Genomic DNA, 10187 nt, shown 5'->3' on the forward strand with positions numbered 1-10187 from the left:
TTAGATCTTCAGAAATCATATTGTATGCACCCACCTATTCCCATAGGCTCAACCTGCATCCAGTTGCCCTGCATTTACAAAGAGGGACTCTTTAAAACCCCTTTGATGTGTGGGCCAGACATGTCACACTGAGGCTGAATAGTCTCCACTTGAGGAATGAATGGATTTAGTGCTGTTCTTCATCAGCACAAAGTTTGCAATATATGTGGTCTGATATAATTAACTGTTGATTCAAAGCTCATGCTATATGGGATCAGGATACTTGCCCATAAGAACTGGAACAAGGGCAGCTTATTTGAGCTGGAGCACATTCAGCTTTCAGGGAGTAACAACTTTTGCTTGCTACCTATCAAGAATTTCCTTCTGTGTTTTTCTTCTGCCTTTCCCTTCCTGCTGTTCATCCCTCAAGGGACAGTATGACTTCACTTGCCTTGCAAGTTTGTGATACCTTGACCACTTCTTGATAGAAATAGTCCTGCATCATACATGATGCATCAAATTACAGATGTGCCAGAGGCAAAGTTTCCTTCCCACATAAATGTTTAGTGCTCTTAATACTTGCCTCACTCACAGCTTAGAGCAAGTGATGTGCAAACACATCAGAGAGATCTGGCCTGCATCAAACCCCACTAAAATGCAGATATCTAGTACTGTACAGATAGGACTGACATGACGGGAATCTCAGAATGTCATTTGTGAAGAGCCGCACAGAAGGAATGTGTTCTGACTTCGGGCTTGAAAGAGAAGAGATTGTTCTGGATTGAAGAGCTGGCATGTATATATGGTTTGGATAGGTCAGACTTCCTTATACTGAATGAGGGTTTGAGTATTCTCACATACCCATGACTAATTCTGATTTGCGAAGGTCCTGGGAGCCCCCAACCTCCTTTTCTCTTCCATAGGAGGTTGAACCCACCCAGTACCTTGCAGGATTGGACTCTGAGTAATTTATTTTCTAGGAATAACCCTAGTATCATCACTGAGGGTGAGAACAAAAGACTTGAAAATGAATTATATGAGTAAGATTATGTTTTCCAAGCATTTTCCAGAGGGGCTGGAACCATCTAGAAGGAATGGGGCTGTTCTGAAGATTTGTTTGCCATTGGGACACTTTTGAAACATGCTTAGACCACAATCTTTCATAGCACTGGTATGTTAGTATCTGGGACACATAGGTAAGGAGCAGAACACCTGGTGTAAAAAGCAGTTTTCAGAGACCTGGGTGGTTTCTGTATATAGTGAGATGCCACCCCCCACCCCTTTCAGCTCCTTTACAGTCAACTCATCCACCCTAGCAACCGAGGCCTTCACTGTAATTGTTGACTTCAGGGCTGACGTAAAGCCAAGTAGGTGTTGGCAGCTGGAGTGCAGCCCTTTGGCAGGAACTCAAATGCAGCTCTAAGGCAGCAAAGCACCCCACCAAGCTCGGTCACACTGCTATGCTGGGCTCCTGAGCTTTGCTGATATCATGGATTTGGGGACGTTTCAAGAGACAAAGATTAACTTGAGATTTTTTCTTCCCTCCATGGGTTTAACAAACTCAGTCATTGCAGCTGTCATTGTGGAAAAGTGGAGATTGCTGTCAGGTGAGGTACTTGGTGTGCCACACAAGATGAGATAATACATTGCAGCCTGAGTAGTCAGGGCATAGAGTAAGGCACTTAGCCTTTTCAGTGCAAACTCTTAAGACTCAAAAAGGGGCACACACCATTCAGCTCTGGGATATGAAGGGGAAGGTCTGGTTTTCCTTGTAGGTACACTGGTTTTACACTGGGTGTAAACCCATTGCTCCTAATTGACATTTGCCTAGCTGAGAGCAGTATCAGTTGCTCTTCTTCAAGGGTTCAGTAGAGTGATTTTAGGAGGAACAGTTTGAAAAGAAAATCCATAACGCCTGTCCTCCCACCTGACTGTAGCCCAAATCTGGTTTGTGTGGCCATTCTCAACATACCATACCCATACCTGATTGACAAATGTAAAGTGTTAATCTGCATGGGCTAACATACAGCCAAAAGCAAATTTTCAAAGCATGGGTGTTCTGCTTTGAAGAATCCTCTGGTTTTCTGAAGACCCCAAACTGGCTATCCAAGCCTTGTGAAGAATGCAAATTCCTTGGAAAGTCACCTGACAAGTGCACACAACAAGGCATTGGTAGAGCTGAAAGCCTCTGGAATTGCATAAATGTTAAGCTGGATACTGTAATTTGTTCATATAGGTCTTGTTCCAAGGCCTGTCAAAATCAATGAACATCTCTGAGCTTTTGATCAGGCCTGTACCTTGCAAGAAAAATTAATTGTCCCTCAAATATTTGCAGTTCTGCATGCAATAGGTCGTATACACCCTGTCTGGCACAGTGTGTATGTCCTATGTAGTTCAGTGATATCCTCAGGAATTGGGTGCTGTCTTCTCTTTCTGAACCTTTTCCCAAAGAGGAGTAAGTACATTTGACACTGATTTTTATTTCTATTTCACAGATTAGGTGAGAGCGTGGTGAATGTTGTCCTTTGTTGACAGGACACTGTGTGCACAATGAAAATCCCAAGTGATGAGCTTGGGATTTTTGACACTGCTCCAGAAAAAGCAACTTTTGCATGCAACTTCCATCTGCAGATCTGGTGAGTCATCATGTGTCAAGGCTCTCTGAACTTGACTCCTGTTCAGGAAAGGAAGCTGACAAACTGTTTCTCACTATTTACTGCTGCTTACATTTTATAGTCATGGAAGTGGGCATTTCACTTCCAGTTAGCAGCCATGTATACCATACTGTTTTCTACTCTGAGGATGGCATTTCTACCCCATGTCTCACACATCCCATAAATATCCCTGGTTTACCCTAAATTTGCTCAGCTCTCCTCCCAGCCAGCTTTTTTACTTCCTTACTTTGGGGACTGGGTCCCAAACTGCTTTGCCCTTCACTCAGGTGGAGAATCATTCCTCCCATTAAAGTCTGGGTAATCAACTGGAGTTCAAGGAGTGAAATCCTGCACCCCAAGACAATGATGTGTATCTACAGTGCAGCCCACTGTACAGCAAAACAGTACTTCAGCTCTCATAGGATATTGGAGCCTATACATATCCTAAGCCTCTCCCTCAAACTTACTTTACACACTGCACCCAAGCAGGCAAGCACAAAGTCATCACTTCTGCAAGCAGGAGTGACCTACAAATCCTGTGTAACTGTAGCAGCCTCTAGGCTCAGTGCTTTATGAGGCTTAAATGTTACCACTGCAAGCCAGGCTGGATTTCATCCTCAGTTATCAAAGGATCAGATGCTCTTGAGTCAGCTTCCTCTGAGGAAAGGGTTCAGAGGTGCTGAGGTGTACCCCTACCTTGGGGGTCTTTAGGAGAAGACTGGATAGGCGTCTGACTCAGGTCATCTGACCCCAGCTCTCTTTCCTGCCTAGGCAGGGGGTCGGACTTGATGATCTATTGAGGTCCCTTCCGACCCTAGCATCTCTGAATCTATGAGGTCTTTGTCTGTGAGAACTCCTGGATAGTCATCATGTGTGAAAAATGAGACCGCTTAAGGTTCATTTAAACAGCACAATACAATGCTGCAAAGAGATATGCAGGCTAATTCTGAATGAGTTAGCTCTGATACCAGAAGCCAAGTAGCCACATTAGTGTGGGAGGAGCACCACCATAATGCTTTGGTACCTCACCAAGGTTGAGCATCTCTCCGTGACCCTGCACTGTACCCTGTTTTTCATAGAGTCATAGATTCATAGATGTTTGGGGCTGGAAGGGACCTCCTGCCCCCCTACACTAGGCAAAAAAGACTGCTAAGGTCAGCTGGTACGTTGATGATTGTTGATATGCCTTCAGGTATGTGCCTAAAATGGAGTAAAGCACTTGACTTCCTAGGGGTCACACAAGACTTCCTCAGGGTCACACAAAAAGCTTAGGGCAGGACTGGGCTAAGAACATGAGTACATCGACTCTCGGATTAACCACAGGGGCAGCCTTCCCCTTTGCTGAAGTAGTACTATTTAAAGCACCAGATAACAATATAGAAGAAAATACACTGTTCCTGTAAAGCGCGAAGGAAACTAGAGGCCAAAGTTCTTTACCCACAGGACAGATCCGGGACAGGCAGCAACAGTATGAACTTTGCCATGCTGTTCCAACCCTGAACTGAAAGTGCTGTACCGGGGGGAGCTCAGGCCGTTCTGCTTCCTGATTTCCCCACTGAGACTACCAGTAAAGGAAGGAAAAAGCATTCCCTTACAGTGTCCACATTTCAAATATTGCAGTACTGAGTAACTGAAAATGATAAAGAGAAGTGAAAGTGACTTGACTAATTTTCATTTTCCAAGCTTAGAGAAATGCAACCAAGAAGAAGACCCCTAGGGAGCGATTGTACACTGGCCTTCCTTTTGTTATAAGGCAAGCTGACCAGACATTTGTATCCATTTCATTATTTACAGCACACAGACCCATATTATCAAACCTCTAACATTTACCTCCGTAACACTTACTTAGGGACCTAAATCACAGTAAACTGATTTGTAGAAGTAGAGAGCTGCTACGCTTCCCAGTGAAGTCAGTAGATACTACTGACTATCACTTCACTTATCGAAATACTGGTTATGAACCTCAAGTTAAGTGCCTAAGTTTGACAATTTGCCCAGCTTATTTAAAGTGATACCTTCTCTTTAAATACTAAAATCTCTGGGTACCTTTAGAAACAGAACTGAAGGTAGCCATGTGAATCATAATTCTGACAGAAATTACATATAAATCGGTATCAGTGAATGGAAACAGATTCAAATCTGTAACGCAACAAAAGTTCAGACAATGTTATTTGGGTAAATGTGTGGTATCTTTTATTAGATCAACTAAGCAGTTGGAAAAGATGTTCTTTGCAAGCTTTCAGCACAAACATCCTTCTCCAGGCATAGGGAGAGTCTGATGGTGTTTTGTGTGCTGTCCTGTGGGGCATGGAAGCCAATATGCAAAATGCAGGTCTGTGAAAATGCAAATGCATGGCAATAAGGATCAGAGGGAATAGGAGACAATAGGTGTGAGACAGTTGGTGGAGCAGGGAGGGGAAAGGGGGAATGTTGGTCTGGTGATAGTAGGTGGTAAAATGCAGACAGGTTACCTGGGGTTATCAGATGTCAGGCAGGTTGTAATGTGTCATAAGTCCAATGACTATGTTTAATCCATGAGTTTGGACCGTAATTCTGTAGAACTTTTAGGCTAGGGACAGAAATTACATAAATACCAGTATCAGTGATTGGAAACCATTGGAAATCATGATACTGGGAATATGGTAACCCTAGATTAGTCTCACGCTTTTCTTTTCTAACAAAGGTTATAAAACCTACAAGAGATGGGCAAATTTTGCAGAGCCAGAGCGTTGGCTTCCCTGCCACAGTTCTCTTTTCTGTGTTGAAGTGCAGTTGTAAAATTGATGCCTTTTTATTTCATGAGGCAAACATCTCTTCCCGCCTTGAATGCGTGTGTATGTGAGGGGGATGTTCATATTTGTTTTGAACTCTGATATCAGTGTCATTAGTTTTTCTGTTGCTGAGGCAACTACAAGGGATTATAAAACAAAACAGCCTAGAGTCTTACTGTGTCAATTAATGTAACCAGAGACATTTCCTCAAATAAGAACCATATGTTACAGATAACATCTTTTGTTTGTTGCTTGTGGTTTCCTTGATGGCAAACTACTGTGCTATAATCCTTTATTATCCAAGCAGTTTATGAAATAGTAATAAATAAAAAGATAAAATACTAAGGAATGCTCTTGTGGGTTCAGGCTCATCCTGAGCAAAGACCTCCTGACAGATTGTCTTGTGTGCTTGGGTGAGAAGCAGAAGGAATCAAGGGAAAGGGATACTGTCCATGTGTGGCCCACACTGCCCTCTGTACATGTTTCACTTCCAATACTACAAGAGACACCTGTGAGAGCCATGGGTGTCTGGTGCCTCTTGAGTCAGGGTGGGGCATGTGTCCCCCCTGACACTAGTCAGTGACCGGGGGGGTCTCACAGCAACCGATCCTGCTGGCCAGTGCGTGGGGAGGGCCTGGAGACCAATCCTGCTGGCCACAGGCCTCCAATCTCACTCACCGTAAAAGCGGCCACACCACTTCTGGAGCTCCACTGCCATTTCCGGAAGCAATGTGACCGCTTTTGCTGGTGGCCCCACTCCCTGGCCAGCACTCGCAGGAGGGGCATTGGTGCTCCTGCCTGCCCCCCTGCCCGCTGGCTATACAGGGAGCGCATCCTGACAGGGGGTGCACCGGCACTGTCAGGGGGTGTGCCTGCACCTTTTACGTGTCACGCTTAGTGAAAACCATACACTTCCAGGCTGTGGGCACTAGGCAAAGATTTGGGAAAAATTTTCAGAAGTGTCTCAGTAATGTAGGAGCTAAAACTCGGGACAGGCATTCTAAAATGTCTAAGTCTAAATTGATTCAATCTTTGCAGGTTAGTCTAACCTGCAGAGATTGAACTGATTTGCAAGAGAACAGACATCCACCTAGACATGGAATGGGCAAGTAGAATATGGAAGGTCTGCATGAAATCAGGTCTATTTTTCATAAGCCTCATCATATTTTGAGGTGACTCTGGGGATGTCCTGCAGATTGGCTTTTGTTTGTTTTACTGATATGGCATATGTGGTATTGTTGAAAAGCCAATGGCATGCTATATTCATTTATGTCACTTTTATCTCTATATGGATTACGTTATGGTGCCTGTTTATACTTTTATGATTTTGGACATGGTTAGGCAATGCAACTGAGGGATGCATACTTAAGGCAAAGGGAGTAGGCCAAACTTCTAAGTATCTCTTGCCATTGTGTTACATGGGAAGAACAATTGCCACCCCACAAAAACAGGCAGAGAAGCTATTGTTGGGATGTGCACCCAAAGTAGTCTGCTTGTAATGGGAAAATCAAACTCTTAATAGTCAGGATATCTCAGTGTACTGAGCTATTAGCTAGAGGAATTCCAGAGAGCCAAAGAAAAAAATGTGAGTGGCTTCTGAGATTCAGGAACAAACTGGAAAATGGTGATGGGGGGCGGGGATTGTTTGAAAGTATTTAGGTGGCTATCTAAGGATGCTTGTACACATGATGGGAGTTTAGTTCCCTAAACTGAAATGGTAGTTTTTTAGTTGTGATGATTAAAAACCCACCATTTCAATTTAGGGGCTTCCATCACTGTTAACATGAGGGGCCCAATCCTGGTTTTTTTCCGCAAAGACTGCCATCCCCCGCGGCTGGGGGCTGAGCTGCCAGTGGGCCAAGCATCCCCTGAGCTGCAGGAGGCCCCGGTCCTTCCCTCCACAGCAGCAGCACCCCCCCCCAGGGCTGCCTGGGCAGGCTACTAGCTGTGTGGGTGCTGCCCCAGCTCGGGCTCAGAGAAGAGTTGAATCAGGCTGCGTGTTGATTCCTACCTGGAGCAGCACCCTCCCACTACCCACCCACCCAGGCAGCCCCTGGGGGTGCCACCACCATGGAGGGAAGGACCAGAGCACCCTGCAGCTCAGGGCCTCCCGGCAGCTCGCCCCCCAGCTGCAGGAGAGGCATTCAGGCTCTGAGAAAAAAAAAGGATCAGGCCCCTGGCAACATTTTTTCCCCAGTGGAGCCTACCTGCCCGAGCTGCCAGTGTGCTGTGCAGCCCCTGAGCTGCAGGGGGCCTGGTCCTTCCCTCCATGGTGGCAACACCCCCTGGGGCCGCCTGGGTGGGATGTGCAGCCACTGCTCCATGCTTGGCCGTGCAACACCCCCCAACACCTCTCCCTCATGTCCAGCCACTTGCCACAACCCTCCCCCCCTGCTCCATGTCTGGCTGCGTGCCACCCCCACCCTGCTTCATGTCCAGCTGCCAGGGGTACGGTTATTAAAAAAGGTTGAAAACCCTGCTGTAGGGTATAAGAGCACAGCCATGACTTGGAGGGGTAAGGAATTATCCCGGGGCAAACCTTGGTCTGTTCCTTGGCACTACAGCAGCAGAACAGCAGGGAGAAATTTAAGACTCTGGGTCTGCATCTACACGAGACACTGGCTGTGAAGTTGTTACTGCACAGTCATTTAGTACTTGCATGCACAAATGCTAAATGATTGCACAGTAACCAGTATTACTGCACAGTAGCGTCCTCATATGGCTCTTTGGTAACACTGACTGCACATCAGCTCATTACTACTGTGTACTAGTGTCATACCATGCTTCGTGCCACGCAATGCCACTGTGCAATAGTAATAGTTTCATAGTTTCATAGTTAGCAGGGTCGGAAGGGACCTGAGCAGATCATCAAGTCCAACCCCCTGCCATGGCAGGAAAGAGTACTGGGGTCAAACGACCCCAGCAAGGTAATTTTCTAGCCTCCTCCTGGTAGGAGCCAGCACCACTTCTCTTGGAAGTTGGTTCCAGATCCTAGCTGCCCTGACAGTGAAGTAGCGCCTCCTGATGTCTAATCTGAATTTACCCTCTGCCAGCTTGTGACCGTTATTTCTAGTCACTCCTGGTAGTGCTCGGGGGAACAGGGACTCCCCCATTGCCTGCTGGTCCCCCCTGACTAGTTTGTAACAGACCGCTAGATCCCCCCTCAATCTTCTCTTGTGGAGGCTGAACAGGTTCAGGTCCCTTAGCCTCTCCTCATAGGGCCTGCCCTGCTGCCCCCTGATCATGCGGGTGGCCCTCCTCTGGACCCTCTCCATGTTGTCCACATCCCTCTTGAAGTGCGGCGCCCAGAACTGGATGCAGTACTCCAGCTGTGGCCTGACCAGTGCTGCATAGAGGGGGAGGATCACCTCCTTGGACCTGCTTGAGATGCATCAAGATCCTTTTCTGCCTCTGCACTGATGAGAAGGAAGTTCCCCAGCCTGTACGTATGGTGCTGGTTCTTCCCCCCCCAGGTGCATCACCTTGCACTTGACAGTGTTGAAACCCATCCTGTTCTCATCCGCCCACCCTTGTAACCTGTCTAGGTCTGATTGCTGTCTATTCCTCCCTTCTACTGTGCCCACTTCTCCCCACATCTTAGTGTCATCTGCAAATTTGAACAGGGTGCTTTTTACCCCCTCGTCCAAGTCACTGATGAAGATGTTGAACAGTGCGGACCTGAGGACTGAGCCCTGGGGGACCCCACTGCCCACATCCCTCCAGGTTCAAAATGACCTGTCCACCACCACTCTCTGGGTGCGGCCCTCCAGCCAGTTGGTGACCTATCTGACTGTGTAGGTCTCGACACCACAGTCCCCCAGTTTTTTAATGAGAACAGGGTGAGAGACAGTGTCAAAGACCTTCCTAAGGTCCAGAAAGACTATGCCAACTGCTACCCGTACATCTAAGGATTTAGTGACCTGGTCGTAGAAGGCCAGGTTGGTCTGACAGGACCTGCCTCTAATGAACCCATGTTGGTTGCCTCTAAGCATAACCTCCCCCTCTGGCCCCTCGTCGACATGTGCCAGGATAACTCTCTCAAAAAGCTTACCCAGGATCGAGGTAAGACTAACTGGCCTATAGTTTCCTGGGTCCTCCTTCCTTCCTTTTTTGAAGATGGGAACCACGTTGGCCCTCTTCCAGTCCTCTGGCACCACACCAGAGAGCCATGAGTGCTCATAAAGCCGTGCCAGGGGTCCTGCAATGACCTCAGCTAATGACCTCAGCTAATTCCCTCAGCACCCTGGGGTGGAGATCGTCAGGACAAGCTGATTTAAATACGCTCAGTCCCTCCAGAAATTCCCTGACTAGATCCTCACTGACCCTTGGCCTAGGTGCGCCTCCTCTGGGGCCTGAGGGGGGCCCAGTAAGGGGGCTGATCCGGTCCCTGCTTAGGAAAATGGAGGCAAAGAAGTCGTTAAATAGGTTAGCTTTGTCATCTGGTATGACGACCAAATTCTCTAGCATGTCTTGCAGGGGCCCCACGTTACCTGGTACCTTCTTTTTGCCCCCTATGCATTTAAAAAAGGACTTCTTGTTGCCCTTGATCTGGGTCGCTAGTCCCAGCTCCATCTCCGCCTTGACTTCCCTGACTTCCCCCCTGCAGCCCCAAGCAACCACAGTATAGTCCTCCCTGGTGATGGCCTCTCCCTTCCATTGGGTGTACACCTCCCTTTTAGCTAGGAGATGTTCCCAGATGCTTTTGGTGAGCCATGGGGGCTTTTGTGCCCTCCTGCTCCCTTTGATCCATGCTGGGATTACCTCCCTTTGGGCTTGGAGGATC

General features: G+C 47.2%; 1 long non-coding RNA gene across 1 annotated transcript in view; it reads left to right on the forward strand.

The window, feature by feature from the left end:
* The window catches only part of LOC109308372, a 38487-nt gene that overhangs the window by 15791 nt on the left and 12509 nt on the right, over positions 1 to 10187 (forward strand). The window contains exon 2 of the long non-coding RNA XR_002100592.1: positions 2475 to 2615. This is a non-coding gene — a long non-coding RNA (uncharacterized LOC109308372). The remainder of the gene's footprint in view (positions 1 to 2474; positions 2616 to 10187) is intronic.

The sequence above is a fragment of the Crocodylus porosus genome, unplaced genomic scaffold (genome assembly GCF_001723895.1).
Source record: "Crocodylus porosus isolate Cpor-Errol unplaced genomic scaffold, CroPor_comp1, whole genome shotgun sequence".
Taxonomy (NCBI): domain Eukaryota; kingdom Metazoa; phylum Chordata; order Crocodylia; family Crocodylidae; genus Crocodylus; species Crocodylus porosus.